The following is a 16446-nucleotide window of genomic DNA, read 5'->3' on the forward strand; positions in this document are numbered from 1 at the left end:
CTACAACAAACATGTATACTTCTACAATTCACATAAATCAAAATTTTATTGTAGCAAAGAGTTTGGAAATCAAAACTCAGGAAATAAAAAACTTACTCTCGTTTGTAAAATGTACTCATCGTTAGTTCATGCCCCTCTATTTTTGTCTGTAAATAACAAATTAAGAATCTATTAGATCAAATATATTTAACACTATACTATATAAAAAAAATAAACTTAGAGAATATAAAACTTATCCTCGTTAATACCTTTGGAGGTACGAAGACTATCCACCGATATGTTGAATTGTTTGTTTTGCTCTATTTGCCAATTTTTTCTATACTTCAGAGTCAACTCCCTTGGAATCTTCATCGAAGAATGTTGTTCTGTTGTGTCGTGTTACAAAGTCAGCCTTTATCTTTTACGAAATTATGCATTAAAAATATATTTTAATCATCATTTGAATAATCTCAGTGGAACAACATGGGATCTTTGTCGGTGATATGGGGGTAATGAATCAACCCCTCCACAATAGGCCTCTTGATATGTATCGTTGTCCTATTCTTCATTTTGTTCAGTTGAAGATGGTAAAATCTCATATATATTTTTTGGTATTATCTTTTACGTTATATATATTTTGCTATTTGTGAGATCTCTAATATAAAATACTTGCATATCTTGATAGATTAAAATAAAAGGATCCTCTTGGTATGCTCAGTGTGATATATGTAAAGTATTTGTCCTTACGTGTGTACCTATTATCAAACCAATCATATCTAAACATATACACCCAATGTCATCCTATATATTTAAATTTGATAATATCCTTTAAAACACTATAATAGTTTACATCAGTTTTTTCTACATCGCCTTCACACATAACCATTATCTCACTGTTCTAAAAATTATTGTCTTGACCTTAAGATTGTATATGAAACCTAATTTCATTCACATCACAAGTTTGATAAAACTGTGATTCGTGTTCAGGTTCTCTTATGAGACTTCATAATTCTGAAGAAGCATTCCCGTGATTATGTAGAAACTAACTTGTGAACTCTTTAGCATATCGTATTGTAGCTTCCTGAGCATTATTGCATAAGTTGTGGATTATCTGTTTGTGTTTCCTTAGATATGGCTCACATTCAACATAGTTGTCCAGTACATACCAATGAGCTCTTGCACGTTTTGAATATGAAAGTATAACTAGTAAACCATCTCTGACTTTCACGTGAATGTCATGTAAGAATACAAACAAACCAGGTGTCCATGCCATGTTGAGCCTATCATCATGCTGATCCCAATGATTAAATCTAGTATTAATATCACTAAGATACATTGAGCAAAAGGTTATAGATTCTATTGAAATATATGCCTCAACAATGGATGATGACCCCACTATATTCAACAAGAGAATTTTTTATCAGTGGCAAAAAAAATAGTAAACAACCTAAGCATCTAATTAGTTTATTAAAAAAATTCAATAAACTAAATCAATTACCTAATTCCTAAAAAATATCAATATTCTAACAAAAGCATACATTCATGGCAGGTCATAATGGTGTAATAACAAAAAAGGGGGCAATACAATCTCCATTCTCTCTCTCTCTCTCTCTCTCTCTCTCTCTCTCTCTCTCTCTCTATATATATATATATATATATATATATATATATATATATATAGATAAATAGATAGATAGATTTTCTTTTTAAGTGAGGTAAAAAGTTTATTGAAGAAAAAGAATAAGTTCTACAGTTACAAGAAGTTACTAAATTAACCAAAGCATTACAAAGAGTTGAATAATCAAAGTTGATAGATTATACTTTCATCACCCAACTCTTCCCTTTACAAGTCAACTTTTTAGTGCACCTATTAAACAACCATATTCATGTTATCCATGATTAGAACATTGCCATGACTTGGAAAATCATTTTCATCATCAAACCCCCTTTATAATTGAACTTTGTAGTGCACCCATCAAACAAACACGTTCATGCTATCCAAAACAAAAACACAGTCATGACATTTGAAATTTGCTAGGCATGGAAAAATTTGATTTCTTTTTTTTTTATATAGCTGGGTAAAACTAAACTTTTTGTTTTTCAGAAGACAATTGGTTGACTCATGCCTTATTCGTAGCATCCCTCAGCGTAAAACCTTAGGCCTCCTTTCCCACTAGGGAGTACATCTATCTTTAGCCTTGCAATGAGGGATGTGTGCAAATTTCAAACTTGTGACGTCCTTTCAACTTGGTTATGTTATGAGCCACCTCCAAGCCAAATTACTAGCCACCTCCTTGACACTTTCATTAAAGAGTAAGATCTATTAATCTAAATCTAGAAACTAAGCAGCAAAAAAGAAGAGAAAAACAAGGCTTGCTTTAGATTTGACCTTCATGCAAATGGGAGGTCTCATATCCTCAAATTTGAGATCCCCAAAATGGCTTAATTCCATAATTTTCAGTCTAGTCCAGAAAATTTTGGATTTGAGATCCTAAGTTTTGAAACAAAAAAAAAATCTAAAACCCTAAATCCTAACAAACATCACTCATAGGTATACTAATATAAATAAATAAAACCCTAAAATTCTAACTAAAATTAAGCATGAAATCAAAAAATACCTATGAAGGTGGTCCAATAGGTGGAGGGTTAGAGAGAGAGAGAGAGAGGGATTCGGGTGAGGGAGGGAGCAACTAGACTTAAGGGAGGGGATGGACGGTAAAAGCTTCATGGAGGGTGGTCGAAATCTTGCGTCAACTGGAGGCGGCTGACAACCCGATAGTGGTCCAGCGGGTGGAGGGTTAGAGGGAGAGATTAGAGAGAGAGAGATCACAGAAAGAGAGAGAGAGAAATATGAAAAGGGCCCATTAGACCCCTTTTATAAACTCTATAACGATGACATAATTGTCACCATTATTGATCTATAACAATAAATTTTTTAACTGTTAAATATAATTGTAAAGTGGTTTAATGGCAATATCTGACGATCAGGTAATGTCACAGTTATTTATAAATTATATAACAGCAATATCACAATCGTCGTTATAGAGTAAAACCTATAACGACAAAATCCATATAGTGTCTTATTGATCCATAACAACAATATTTTCTGACCAGTGTTAAACATAGCCATAACATATTTTAATGACAAAATGTAATGTCCAGATTATCTAGTCGTTATACATGTCTTTAACAACGAGACAAGTGCATGGGCAAGGCATTCTCAGAGATATCCAATTCACCGTTATTGATAAACTAATAGTGACAAGTTTTATAGCCGTAGTAGAATAATAACAATGAGATATTTATGTCCATAGTAGAATAAAAATGTCATTGTTATTGCAGTGTCAATAGCGGTGATATTTTGTCTCGTTAAAAAAGAGTCATCGCTATTGACCCTCATTGTAATGCCTCAAATTTTCATACCTTTATTAATAGTGTGAATTTATTTATTGTCTATGAACCTTTGCTTTGAATTTTAGCATTTAATATTGGTTATTCTTTTTATTTGGATCATAAAGTGGCCGATATGGGTTTGGATCGTATTCAATTTAACTTAAGAGTAGAATCATACTTTTTGAGCAAGAGAGATGTATGAAATTTATCAAATAGAACATGATGAGAATTTTTGAAAACCTATTTTATGATTTTTGAGTTTATGGTTATGTTTGTATCAAAATTTCTTAAAGAACAATTTTTATTTTGATAAAATCAGAGTTTAAATGAATTCAGAGCGCTTCTGACAAGTTTTGGAAGCTAACCGACTTGTTGGAGCTTGGGGGGTCAACCCCTGTTCACAAACCTTTAAAAAGTAATGTTTGGGGGTCGATCCTCTCTATGGAGAGTCGACCTTGGTTTTTAGAAATGACCTGTATGGGTTAGGATTGGACCCAAACATCGGATCCAACCCTAACCCAGACCCAAAAACCAAAACCTCTCAAAATCGTACATAGTTTTAGGGAAGCCCTCCCCTTGTTTTGCTTTAAACCCTCCATGACATCCCCTATTAAGCTATCTCTTAAGAGGCTTATCATGACTTTGTTAGGGTTTTTTTACCCCAAACCTTTCCCTTAATGTATCTTCTTTCTTTCTTGCGAAATATCTTTTTATACTCTCTCAACCGAACCTCTCTCCGTATGTCGATCTCTCTTGCTCACCTTCACCGTGAGCCCTCTTTTCTCCCTCAATGGAGGAGTCATACCATAGAGCTGCGGTAGTGGAGCTCTTGCTATTGGCATGGGAGGTTTGAAGCTTAAAGGATGATCATATACTATGGATTATGCATAGTCTTTGACGATTTTCAGGTATAGTCCTCTACTTCTCATTTCCCTTGACAATGTGTAGCATATAAGGATGATTATGCATGGTTTAAGAATTTTTTGTTGGAATGAATTGAGTCATGGAGGGATAGCATGCTTGATCTTGTGTTTTCATGATTTTTTTTTGGGGATTTATGCAAGTTAAGTGCATAACAATTTTCCTATTCGATGAGATTTTAATGTATTATGAAATCACGTTTTGAAATTTTGTTTTGGAACATATTAGAAGATGTTTAGATGTGTTATCTGGCTAGGGCATGTTTTGAAGATGATTTTTAAGGGGAAATTGCATTATATGTATATTCTTGCAAAATTGATCATATTTGTGTTTCAAATGCAATACGATTTATATTTTCGATTAAAGATTCTTGTTATAATATTTCTCTCGGATTGTTTGTTGCCCTTGGATGTGTTGGGGAAGAGTTTCAGATATTGGGAATGCAAGATTTTTCGTGTTTCAGATTCTCAGAAGAAGGAAATTAGATTCAGTTTACCTGAGAGTCTACTCCTGCATTTCAAGAGTTGACCCTTTTTTGTTGAACATGTTTTGTTGGCCCTGAGGGTCGACCCATGTATCTGAAGGGTCGAATCCTGCATGGAAGAGTTGACCCCTTTCTTATAATGGGTCAACCCCTGCAGAAAAAAGTCAACTCTTGTTAATTAAAGAGTTGACCTTTCCAATGGGTGGGTCAACCCCTGCTTTACTAGGGTTGACTTCTGCAGTGCATACGCGAGCTTGGCTGATTAAGGGTCGACTCCTGAAACACTCGCGTCGACTCATGTGTGGTCTATGTTGACTCTTTTGCTTATGAATGGTTTCTTCATGTTGTTGAGTTCAGATTAAGGTGATTGAGCTTGGGATGGGGGATCCAACCCAGTTGTGATGTGAAATGGTTAGTGGGACCTTCCCTAGCTTATTTGATTGAAATTTATGCTTGTGTTGACCTTTAAATAAGAGGGTCGACTCCTCTTATTTGTCATTCATCTCTTACAATTACTATTGAATGATTGTTCTACTTTTGTTATGGAATGCTTGGACTCTTCAGAGGGTCGATCCTTGGCAATGTAAGGTCGACTCTTCAATTATGCTTTTGTGTATAGAATCAATCATCATTGAATCATGCAATCTCTGATCTATGTGGGATGGATACGAGATGTGTTGGAACCAAGGAACTTAGTTGTACAATCATTTGCAAAAAGTGTTTTGGTATTGATGAGCATGAGCTCGCATAATCGGGTATTGACCATATGTATCTGATTGAGCATTAAATATTGATTTGTGCTATCGAGTAGGTAATTTGGGTTGACCTTTGTGTTGACTACCATTATATGTGCTACGTTTTTGGCCTAGACCCAAGTACTGGTATGATACTTAGTTGTCTGTATCTAAGAGTACATTGACATAATTGTGATTGTGGCTCATACCTAAAGGGTATTAAAGCTTTGGCCGTGAGAGTCAGTACTAGAGGGTACAATGATTATTGGCTTAATGCCATTTTATTTCGTGATGACAGTTGTGTCTTGGCCAAGACCATGGCATCATGATGGTGTGATACACGAAGCATTAACTCAAGTTGTCTTAACTTTCGAGTGCTAGTGAACCTGTGTTGGGTGTTTTTGTGATCCTTAGAATTGAAGTTTGGTCATGAAAGGCTTTCCAACCGTGGATGCTTGTATGGTTGTCTTGTGATGCATGTTGAGACATTGTTGTTTGTCTCACCTCATTATTTCAAATGTTTTTTATGTGCTTAGTAGATAAGCGGAGGGTGCAACATAGAGGACTCGCGAACGATTAGACCAGGGACTACTTCTAGTTGTTGTTGTGTTGGTTTTTTATTTTGGTACTTTGTTCAGAATAAATAATGTATTCTATAATTTTTACACTTGAAATGAATGTTTCTTGTGCCAAAACCTTTAGTATTGAATAATGCTTTGCAAAGATGTGCAAAATGATGTTTTGCCGAGCTTTTGTATTGAATGTAACCCACCCAAGGTTTTGAACCAAAATGTTTTCACTGTCAGTTTTAAATATGATTTTTTTTTTTTAAATTTTCACGTAATTTTTAAAAGAGGCTAAAATTTCAAAGGCGTTACATTCATCCTTGCAGTGATTGTGGTAAGGGATGCATATAGCTATGAATTTCAAACTTATGACCTCCCTTCAACGTGGTCATTTATGTGTTGTTCCTATCAGATGAACGAAGCTCTCGTGGCCACCTATAAAAAAACACTTAACACGAGATGCTTGTTTTTTCGATGATGAGGAACTCTTGCTGAAGCAAGGAAAACCTCAGGTGGGGCCCATGACTCACCCTGCTTTAAAGTGGCCCACTTCTAAAACACCCATGCGTTACCCAGCTGGTCACGGGCGATGATTTGAGATAGTGCTTAGTCGGGCTTTCACTTGTTTAAACTTAATATGCTTTGGCAATAACCAATGAAAATTACCAGTGTTAGCTGTAATCAAGGGTATTAAAACCCTTCAGTAACTTAAATGAAAAAAAAAATGGAGTCTTGGAATTTGAAAAGAAGATAAGGGCATTATCGTTAATTGGTAGAGGATAACGTTCCACGTGTGGTTCGAAAAGCGCTTTCCACTTTTAGGGGCGTGTGACGCGGAAATTCTGCGGTCCACTTTCTTTTTTTCTATCTTTTTCAAAGAGCCGAGGAAAGGACTATAAAGTTCCCAACAATTTAACAAAAGACAGAAATGGCATTTGACAAAAAATTACTAAAATGCCCTTATCGGTCATGTTATGGGTAAAGTGGAGGCGTCTTCATGATAACGAAACCAACCGGCAAAAACAATTAGGCAACGTAGACCAATGGGTTTGATTAGGTTAGGCTCTTAGCAGGACCTTGGCTTATGGTTGGACTAATGTTGACAGGCTCCCCTACAACATCAAAAATCTAATTAGCTCCCTACTATTCTTAGAATTTACTTAAAAATTGACATAGACCTTGTTTGGATGACACCTAAAACCAAGTTGAAAACCGGGTTTTGTGTAACTAACTCAGGTTTTTACTCACAAAACCTGATTTGGTGGTGGTTTGGGTGCCACCAAGCCAGGCTTTGCAAAACTTGATTTTGCTCAGAACTTGGTCAAAACCAAGTTTTGAAAAATCACCCCACACTAATTAATTTTTTTTTACCAAAAAAATCTGGTTTATCGAGTGGGGGAGGAGAGACCACCACCTAGGGGTGGCAAAACCTGACACGACCCGCCAACCCGACTCTTAGGCGGGTTTGAGTTTGGAAAAAATGAACCTGTTTAATAAACAGGTTGACCCGCCTAACCCATTTATTAAACGGGTCGGGTTCCTGTTAGGGGTATGCCAACCCGCCAACCCGGCTGACCCGTTTAATAAACGGGTTAGACGGGTGGGTCAACCTGCCAACCCGACCCGTCAACCCGCCAACCTGACCCACAAACCTGAGAACCCGTTAACCCGTTAATAAATGGGTTGGTGGGTCGTGTCGGGTTACCTGTTTATTAAACGGGCCGGGTTCGTGTTTGCCACAGCCGACCTGTTTAATAAACGGTTCGGGTTCGGGTTGAGGTATGCTGACCCGCCAACCCGTCTGGTCGACATACCAACCCGCCAACCCGACACGATTGCCACCCCTAGGCACCACCTCTTCTCAAACCCGCCCATGACTGTTTTGGCGGATGAAAAATCTCTATTGTTTTTTTTTTTCATAGTCAGACTATTTTCAGTCAGCCACCAGCCGAAAAATGGTCAGGGTATCGCCCTTATTGCTAATCTCACCCAGCGTTTACAACCACAAAACCCACCACTGGGTAAGATTGCTAATTTCACCCAGTGTTTTACTTTACAGTATCTGATTTCAAAAAAAATAATCGGTCAAATTCTTTTGCCCTTTTTTTTGGAAAACTTTCACTTTTTGGCCATTTTTAGGCTAGCTAGGAAAATGGCTCATATGATAAGTCAACGGGTCAGGGTGAGTTCTTGGGTCCATCATTGAAGACCGGAATCGTATGACCTGTCACTTGAGCCCAAAACATGAAAGACACGAACCAATTTGTACCCGAACTAGGACATGATCTGAATCATATTAGACATCTCACTTGAGCCCAAAAAGTTAAAGACCCGAACCAATTTGTACCCGGACAAGGACCAAGTCCAAAACTAACTTAATGATACATGATGCCTGCTTTCATTTCTTCAAGCTTTTTGGGACACCATTTTTCATTTTCATGGTAGTTATTAATTAATTATCCAAAGCGCACTTTGCTTTATTAAAGATTAACCTCCCCGGTTCCACATAGGGGTTTCAAAGGGTCAGGTATGACCCGATCCCTATACCCATACCGGATCCGGTAGGGTTAGGGTTTGTTAACAAAGGAAGGGGTCTGATTAACTATTTGAGCCAGACCCATGAGATCGGATTATTAAAGGGGCCAAGTATGATTTATGAAATTTTATACAAAACCCAGATTCGAACCAAGTTTCAATTAAGATCTGCAAAATTTTCATGTAAAAAACTTTAAAAATATTATTTTACCAGGTATGGAGTGGGTCCGGTTTATGTAATCTTCATCAGATCCAGGTATGGTTATTCTAATGAAAGATCCGATCAGATATGGATCCATATCCAATAACAACACCTCCCAATCGAATCCGGGTCTGGACCCACCCATTTTGACGGAGATCCGACTTGTTGACACGCTTAGTTCCACATACAGCATTTAGGCTCTGTTTGGGAGCCAACCGTCGGAGGTCGCCGGGGTAGACACTGTGAAATCCACAGCATCTGTTTGGGAGCTGGAAGAAAAGGGTGTTGAGGGTGCTGGGTTGGGAAAACCTGATTCCAACTTAAATCGCAGAGTACTGGCGTGGATAAGGCACCACAATCAAAATGTGCTGAAACGATGAAATTGATGAACAGGACATGCTGTGTGAAGTGTGATTTATGAAAATTATTGAAGGATATGCATAAGAAGATTTATTTGATTGGAGTAATCTCTGCCTAATAAGCCTCTAATAGGTGTTCATACATTACATAATATGAGCAATAGAATGGGACGAATAATTAATGTTTATTTTTTTACCTGCCAAGTAATTACAAGTAGGGTTTTGGGGTGGGTTAATTTGTAGGCAGATTCATGAATATCTATGTAACATGTGCAACTCGTTCATGAGACTTGTTTCACCACCAAACTAAGCAAAAGAAGGCTTGCCAAGTCATAAATCCAAGGTTGTTAAATGCGATGAGGCGAAGCGAGGCGTTGAGCCTGCGCTTCGCCTATGAGGCTTACACCTCTCACAACGTGAGACTCTCAAGTATCCGTGGTATATCTAAAATATAGTAAAAATATATGGCATTTGTGTAGGGATGTTAATGGATTGAATTTAATGTGTATTCGACTCAATCAGAAGTTCAGAACGACCTTTGTTTAATGCTCATAATCAGATTTCTTTTTTTATATTTACCTTAGGCGCATCACTGCAACACCTCAGTACCTTGAGCGTGCGCTTCGCCTTTGAGGCGTACGCTTCAGAGGCGTACACCTCTCACAACACTGCATAAATCACTATGTACGTGACAACTCCTTGGGGGGCAAGGGGTAAGCTTATGAAGTTTTATGCTGTCAGGACAGCGATCGTAAGTAAAGGCAGACAAAGCCACCGGCGGTTAGGTCTGTGATCCTGATGGTGATAAATCACTAGGTCATAGGTGAAGCCCAGTCAAAACCAAGTCCAAGTCTTTTGTAACCTGTGATAAGGAAAACCAATACAACTAGCACATTTGCAACATTTTTATCTTTGTTTGGAAACTGGTAGTTAGAGAGGCACGTGGTAAATACCAAATCCAAATCCAAATCATTTGTGGATTTCATAGTTCACTCCTCAGCTACCTCTGACTGCTAGTTTCCAAACAGAGCCTTAGTATGCTTAGAAAAAATTGGAGGTTCAGTAGGAAAGCTCATTATACACAATGTAATCGCAATAAAATTAGAAAAATAATAAATCCATCATTTTTTTTTTCAGAATTTAGCTATTTTATCTCAATTTTTTGAAAAACTTTATTAGATTTAACCAATACTTTCTTGATATATTCTAAATAAATAAATAAATAAATCCAATACCGAGAACATCCCTGTATTGAGATTTGTGGCTATGATTATATGCAATATGCATTGAGAGAACGCTAAATAGTTTTTAAAACTAGCTAGTATTTCCTAGCCAATAATTTTATTAGGTTATAATATAAATCAACTAATTAACTGCTATCAAGACTGCATTTACATTTACATTTACCTTAAGGAGTGTGTCATGCTTGGTCCGACATTGTATCCAATTTAGGAAGAGTGCATGGGTCCAGTTTTGGATACATATCCGACTGAAATCTTATAATAGAATCACATATCTGATTATGATCTGAGTACTTGTGTCACAGGGACGTGCCATTCTGGCTGCGTCCCTAGTGACATGCATAGTCACACTGATTTGGACATGGATTTGTACGACCATTATTTTAATATTTAAAAAAATATTTAGTAATATTTTAATGAAAATTACTTTTAAATATTAAAATATCAAAATTCATTTTTTCTTACTCAAAAAGGAAAAAAAATTCTATGCCCACGTGTCCCATTTTCGAAGAAACTTTAGAACTTGCGAGTGGAACCCGCATCTCGTGTCCTCGAGGCCATGAATCTTTGTGACATGTAGCGGTGTCAATGGGTCGGTTTTGACCCGGATCTGACACGTACCAAACCCTATAGGGTCAGGGATTGGTGACAAATAAGAAGGCCCAATTAGAATCCCGGTCAGACAAGAAGGGTACTATTAATATATGGATCCAGGTATGCTTCATAAAATTTCATATCAGATCCAGGCCCCACCCGAGTTTCGATTAAGACCCATAACTTTTCAATGTAAAAATGATAAAAAATATTATTTTACCGGGTATGATTTGGGTGTGGTTCTTGTAATTATTATATGATCTGAGTCTGGATCCGATATCATCATCTCAAATCAGGTTTGAGTCTGATTCCAGCTTGGTTCAAACCAAACCCAACCCGTTGACACCCCTAATGACATGTACCCTCATATGCTAGGTCTGCTGAAAATGGCTAAAATCTATTGATTTTCAAGTGGAAAAGGTAAAACGGGTAGAATTAAACCCGGTCTTGACCTGGACATGTCATATTTGTTTACCATTAACAGAATCCAACTGGACCCTTGTACTGAATCCAGAACTGAGATTTCGGAAATGTATAAAGCTTGGATTTGATAGGCTGGGGTGAGATCCAGATTTGGACCCAGGTTTGCCAATCTCCCAACGATTTGCACCCCTTCTAGCTAATCAGCAAGTTTAGCACAGATGTGAAGGACAACGTGGCACCAACATAAAATATGCGATATGCATGATGTTTAAATTTATTCAATATTGCTTGTTTATTTCATTTCTTTATTCATTATTTAATGGTACGGATTCAAAGACTCTTCCCTTTCCAACATCTATTAAATAAGTTGAACAGATCACCACGGTGTAATCAACTTTAAGTTTAGCATATTCTTTTATTTATCCGATATCTCCCAATCGTATGCTGATCCAAGATAATTGCATTCCACACACTAATCCAGATCTAGCTGACATTGCATCTTTTATTATATATATATATATAGTCACTAGAATATGAGAACTGAAATATGAGCATTTCCAACACTTTTTTTGCAAATCCAACCATGTGGAAGTCCTTGGCATAATGAATTTGCCAGGAATCAACCATTGGATCGTGTATTTTTTATGAAAAAAATGCATTTTTGAATGCTTCAATATTTATAAAAATTATGAGCTATTGATTTAAAAACCTTAAAAAAATCTCATTTATGAATCAAAATCCGATGCTTAAAGAGCGATTTCTTATAAAACCAAACATGTACATCACATGTGTGCAGTTATATTCAAGAAAAATAAACAAAAAGTTCATGAAAATCGCGGTTCACACATTAGTTCTCATACTTTAGTGAAAAAAAATCCATGAAAATCGTGATTCACACATTAGTTATCATATTTTCAGTTCTCATACTCTAGTGAACAAAAAATCCATAAAAATCATGGTTCACACATTAGTTCTCATATTCTCTCTCTCTCTCTCTCTCTCTCTATATATATATATATATATATATATATATATATATATATATATATATATATATATGGGGTAACATTTGCTAATGTCAACATGACTGTCCCAAAGAACTGAAAATCATGTGCGGGTAGTATTGACCCAATCTGACCTTATGGATGAATTCAACATGGTCCAAATGCTAGGAACCGGCTTTTGATACACATTGTATGCCATTGACTTTTCAAGGCTCATAAAATCGTGCCAATACATCTTAGTCGGATGATCTAAAAGCCATCCTCCACTAAGCTAAACATGTAGATCACACTTGTAATTAAGGTTAGTTTCATAAAAAAAATACTCATTCAAAGGTAATGCCAACATATACATATATATATATATATATATATATATATAAAATAAAAAAATAGAAGGGAAGGGAAAAGAAGGAGAAAGAGGGCTTACACAGGAGTCGACCAATCTGGAGATGGGACGACTTTTGTTGGTTTAATGTATTATACATATTCTAGTTTTTCTCTCTCTATATCTAAATATAAAGAGATAGACATATGAGTTGTCTAGCCACTAAACGGTCAACCCCTTATCCTTCCCTTTATGTTTGGCAAAACTAATCATATTGATGTGATCCTCATGGTTGAAAACAACTTTTTTTTGTGTATGTAGGATTTTATAATATTTAAAAAATCAATAATTCTGAAATTTTTTATGTTATAAAATCTTACGTACACATTAAAAACAAGAGTATGTTCATATGTTTTCAACCAGACAAGGGGTGGACCATCCCCTTCTCATATATATATATATATAGTGGTTAGTAGCTCCTAAACAATTTATATCTTAAACTATCTTAAGTTCTTAACTACTTCTGAAAAGCATAGGTGCACATATTTTCTGGCTTAATCATAACGTGCATTCATCATAGCTTATTCACTAAAAACCATGTTCTAGATTGAATCGACTCGATGCAAAACCTCATTATCTATTTCACTAAGTTTTGGTGCAATGAATAGTCAATTTTTTATTGCTGCAAGCATGCATCTAAACATTAAAATTGCCTAATGTAATACATATTTTCTACTAAATAAGTTGGAGAAAATATGTCTATGAGCTACTAAGAGCAAGATATTACAGAATAATTAAAGAGCCTACAGGGTTGTGTGCGGATGCTAACGGTTTTGACAGAGAAGCCAGCCAAATGATGTGGGCATGCTGTTATTACTCCCACTATGCAGTGGGGAGCAAAAAGCGTGGCATTATATATATGCAGAACGATTGGACAGTGGGGCGGGATTCACTGTAACATTGCTCCACTACACGGTTTTTTTTGTGTATTCTGTTTGCTCTGATGTTGGCTTTGCTTCACATTGAACCCTTCTCTAATGGGTTCCCATTCCATGGTTGAGTCTGTTATTTCAAGAAGTTACAGGGAAGGGCTTTTTTTTTTGGACAGCTGATCATTTTAAAGAAAGAGAAGAGGCAAAAATGTTAATTTAAATACAGAACCAAGAAGAGTTAAGGGTTAACTACAGTTAACTGGATGTAGATAGGGGTGGGCATGGGGCCGGGTTTTGGCCCGGTTCTTAATGGTCTCGGGTTTGAAGAGAAGCCCATGGCGCGGCCCATCCCAAACCCATTTGTAGGGTATTTTTTTAATAAAATTAAGACATTAATTCTAAAAATACTAAAAAAATAAATTAAATGAAAAAAACAGGCAGAGAGGACGGGCCTAAGTGTGCTACTCTCTTTGCCACAAGGCCAAATCAAAACAAACTCTCTTGAATGTACCTTAAAACTGGAGGACACTAAAGGCTGCAGCTTGTTTTGAGAAGTACAAGGCACAAAGACAATTTTTAGAAACTATCGATAGGATAGACAAGATTAGACTGTGAAAGGAGATCCAACTCAAAGGCAGACTTAACATTTTGAGCTCGATTAGATTGCTCGGTTCTACATAGACAAGGGTTACAAACTAAGGGCTTAAAACAAGCTGAGCTGCTCGTGGTTTGGATCGTAAAAAGAATGGTTCAAGCTGGTAGAATAGGTTCGGCAAGTTGAACAAGAACAATAGGCATTTAGCTTGGCACATCTCATATAAGCTCATTAAAATATAGTAATAAATGTATTTAAATGATATAGCATAGGGCAGAAGAAATGATTGAAGTGTTTGGTAGGTTTACCTATAAAATCTTATTGCTTGGAGCAATGTATTTTTTTTTATTTATTTCTAACTCTAAAAGAAAGATTTTCTTTTTTTGAACAAGTCAGCTTGAGTTTGGCTCGTTCCGCTAATACTCATTATGAGCCCGAATCCAGCTTAGCTCGCCAAAAGAATGAACCAAATTTGAACACTTTAAGCTCCCCATGTTTACCGGTCCTAGCTATGACCAAACTTAAATAGGCAAACCTGGACCCTGATCCTATTTCAGATTGGGTCCATCTGGTTTCTAAACACCAAAAAAGGGCCCATGATCCAAATAATCTTTGGTCACAAGATATGGAACTTGATTAGCATTGGCCTATTTTTCCTTGATAAAAAGCATGCAGACTCTTTTCCAATGTTATAGGTAAGGGCGTTTTTTTGGGATGTCAATTTTTAAATGTAGTAAGGAGAGTGAGGTCATTCAAGAAATATAAAAGCGTATTTTTGTATTTTTGTTTTCTGCCGTCAATTATTCCATCCTCTCTCGACAACGGGATATTCGTTAAGCACAGTGCGAATCACTAGCTTTAATTATTATCTTTATTTCCACCTTTACCCTAAATGAAAAAGTCAGAGGACTAAAATGCCTCACGCCTTCGTCATGTTCCGCTCAATCATCATGGAAGGCGTCCAACCGTAACTAAGACTCTAGGAAATGACGTAATTACCCTGAGGGCCTTTTTCTTAGTCAAAAAGGCGGGAAACGTTTAAAACTTTAAATTAGTTTGCCGGTTTTAAACCACAGGTGGAAGTATTCTTCATTTGGGTCGGATATGGAACCCAAAGGGCGAACCAGAGTAGATAAAGATGTAGTTCGGTTCATGTTATTTCGGGCCGACCGAAAAGAGGCCCGAACACAACCGGATTGTTTAAGGAGTCATGAAAAAATATGTTTTTAGCTAAAACTACAGGTAAAATACGGGGTGGAGCGGCTCAAACTGGGTGCCAGACAAAGTGGTACCTCAAACCAGACCCGAATGTCGTCTGAGAGGTCAACCTGATAGTGTTTGGGTCAGCAATTTTATGTCCAAATCTGAAAATAGGGATTCAGGTTGGGAGAGATACCCGTCAACTCACTTGCAACTAGGGTTGTTGATGGGTCGGATTTGACCCATACCCGACCTGTATAAACCTTATAGGACCAGGGTTTGGTGATAAATAAGCAGGTCCGATTAGAATCTGGGTTGAACCCGAAGGGTCCAATTAACATATGGACCGGGTATGGTTTATGAAATTTCATACCAGAGACAGATCCAACTCGAGTTTTGACTACTTTATCAATGTAAAAAGGATAAAAAAATATTATTTTACCAGGTATAGTCTGGGTCTAGTTCATGTAATCCATATAGGATCTATGTATGGATTTTCTTATGGTATGTCTGATTGGACCCAAAACTGGCATCTCAAATCAGGTCTGGGTCTGGTTTTACCTGGGTCCGAACTAAACCTGCACCCTGCTTACTAGGGATAGCAGTGAACTGGGGGAAAATGGTGCCCCACCACCCCTTGCCCCGTTTGGACCGGGGATGGAGGACATGAAACGGGGGTTGGAGGCGGGGATGAATTTACGCTTTCCCTGCCTGCCCCGTCTCCGTCTCCGTCTCCGTCTCCGTCTCCATTCCCAGCCTTACCCTGCCCCGCCCAGTCCCCGATCCTTCTTTAAGGATGGCAGTGGACCGAGGGGAAATAGGGCCCCACCCTGCCTCATTTGGACCAGGGATGAAGGACATGAAACATGAATGAAGGTTAAAATAAAGACCCATGTGAGGATGAAAGCGGGGACAGAGGGCAAGATTTTGAGATTACAGGTTCAAATCCATGTTCAAAT

This window comes from Nuphar pumila, chromosome 6, assembly GCF_984573655.1.
Source record: "Nuphar pumila chromosome 6, dmNupPumi1.hap1.1, whole genome shotgun sequence".
In the NCBI taxonomy this organism is placed as follows: domain Eukaryota; kingdom Viridiplantae; phylum Streptophyta; class Magnoliopsida; order Nymphaeales; family Nymphaeaceae; genus Nuphar; species Nuphar pumila.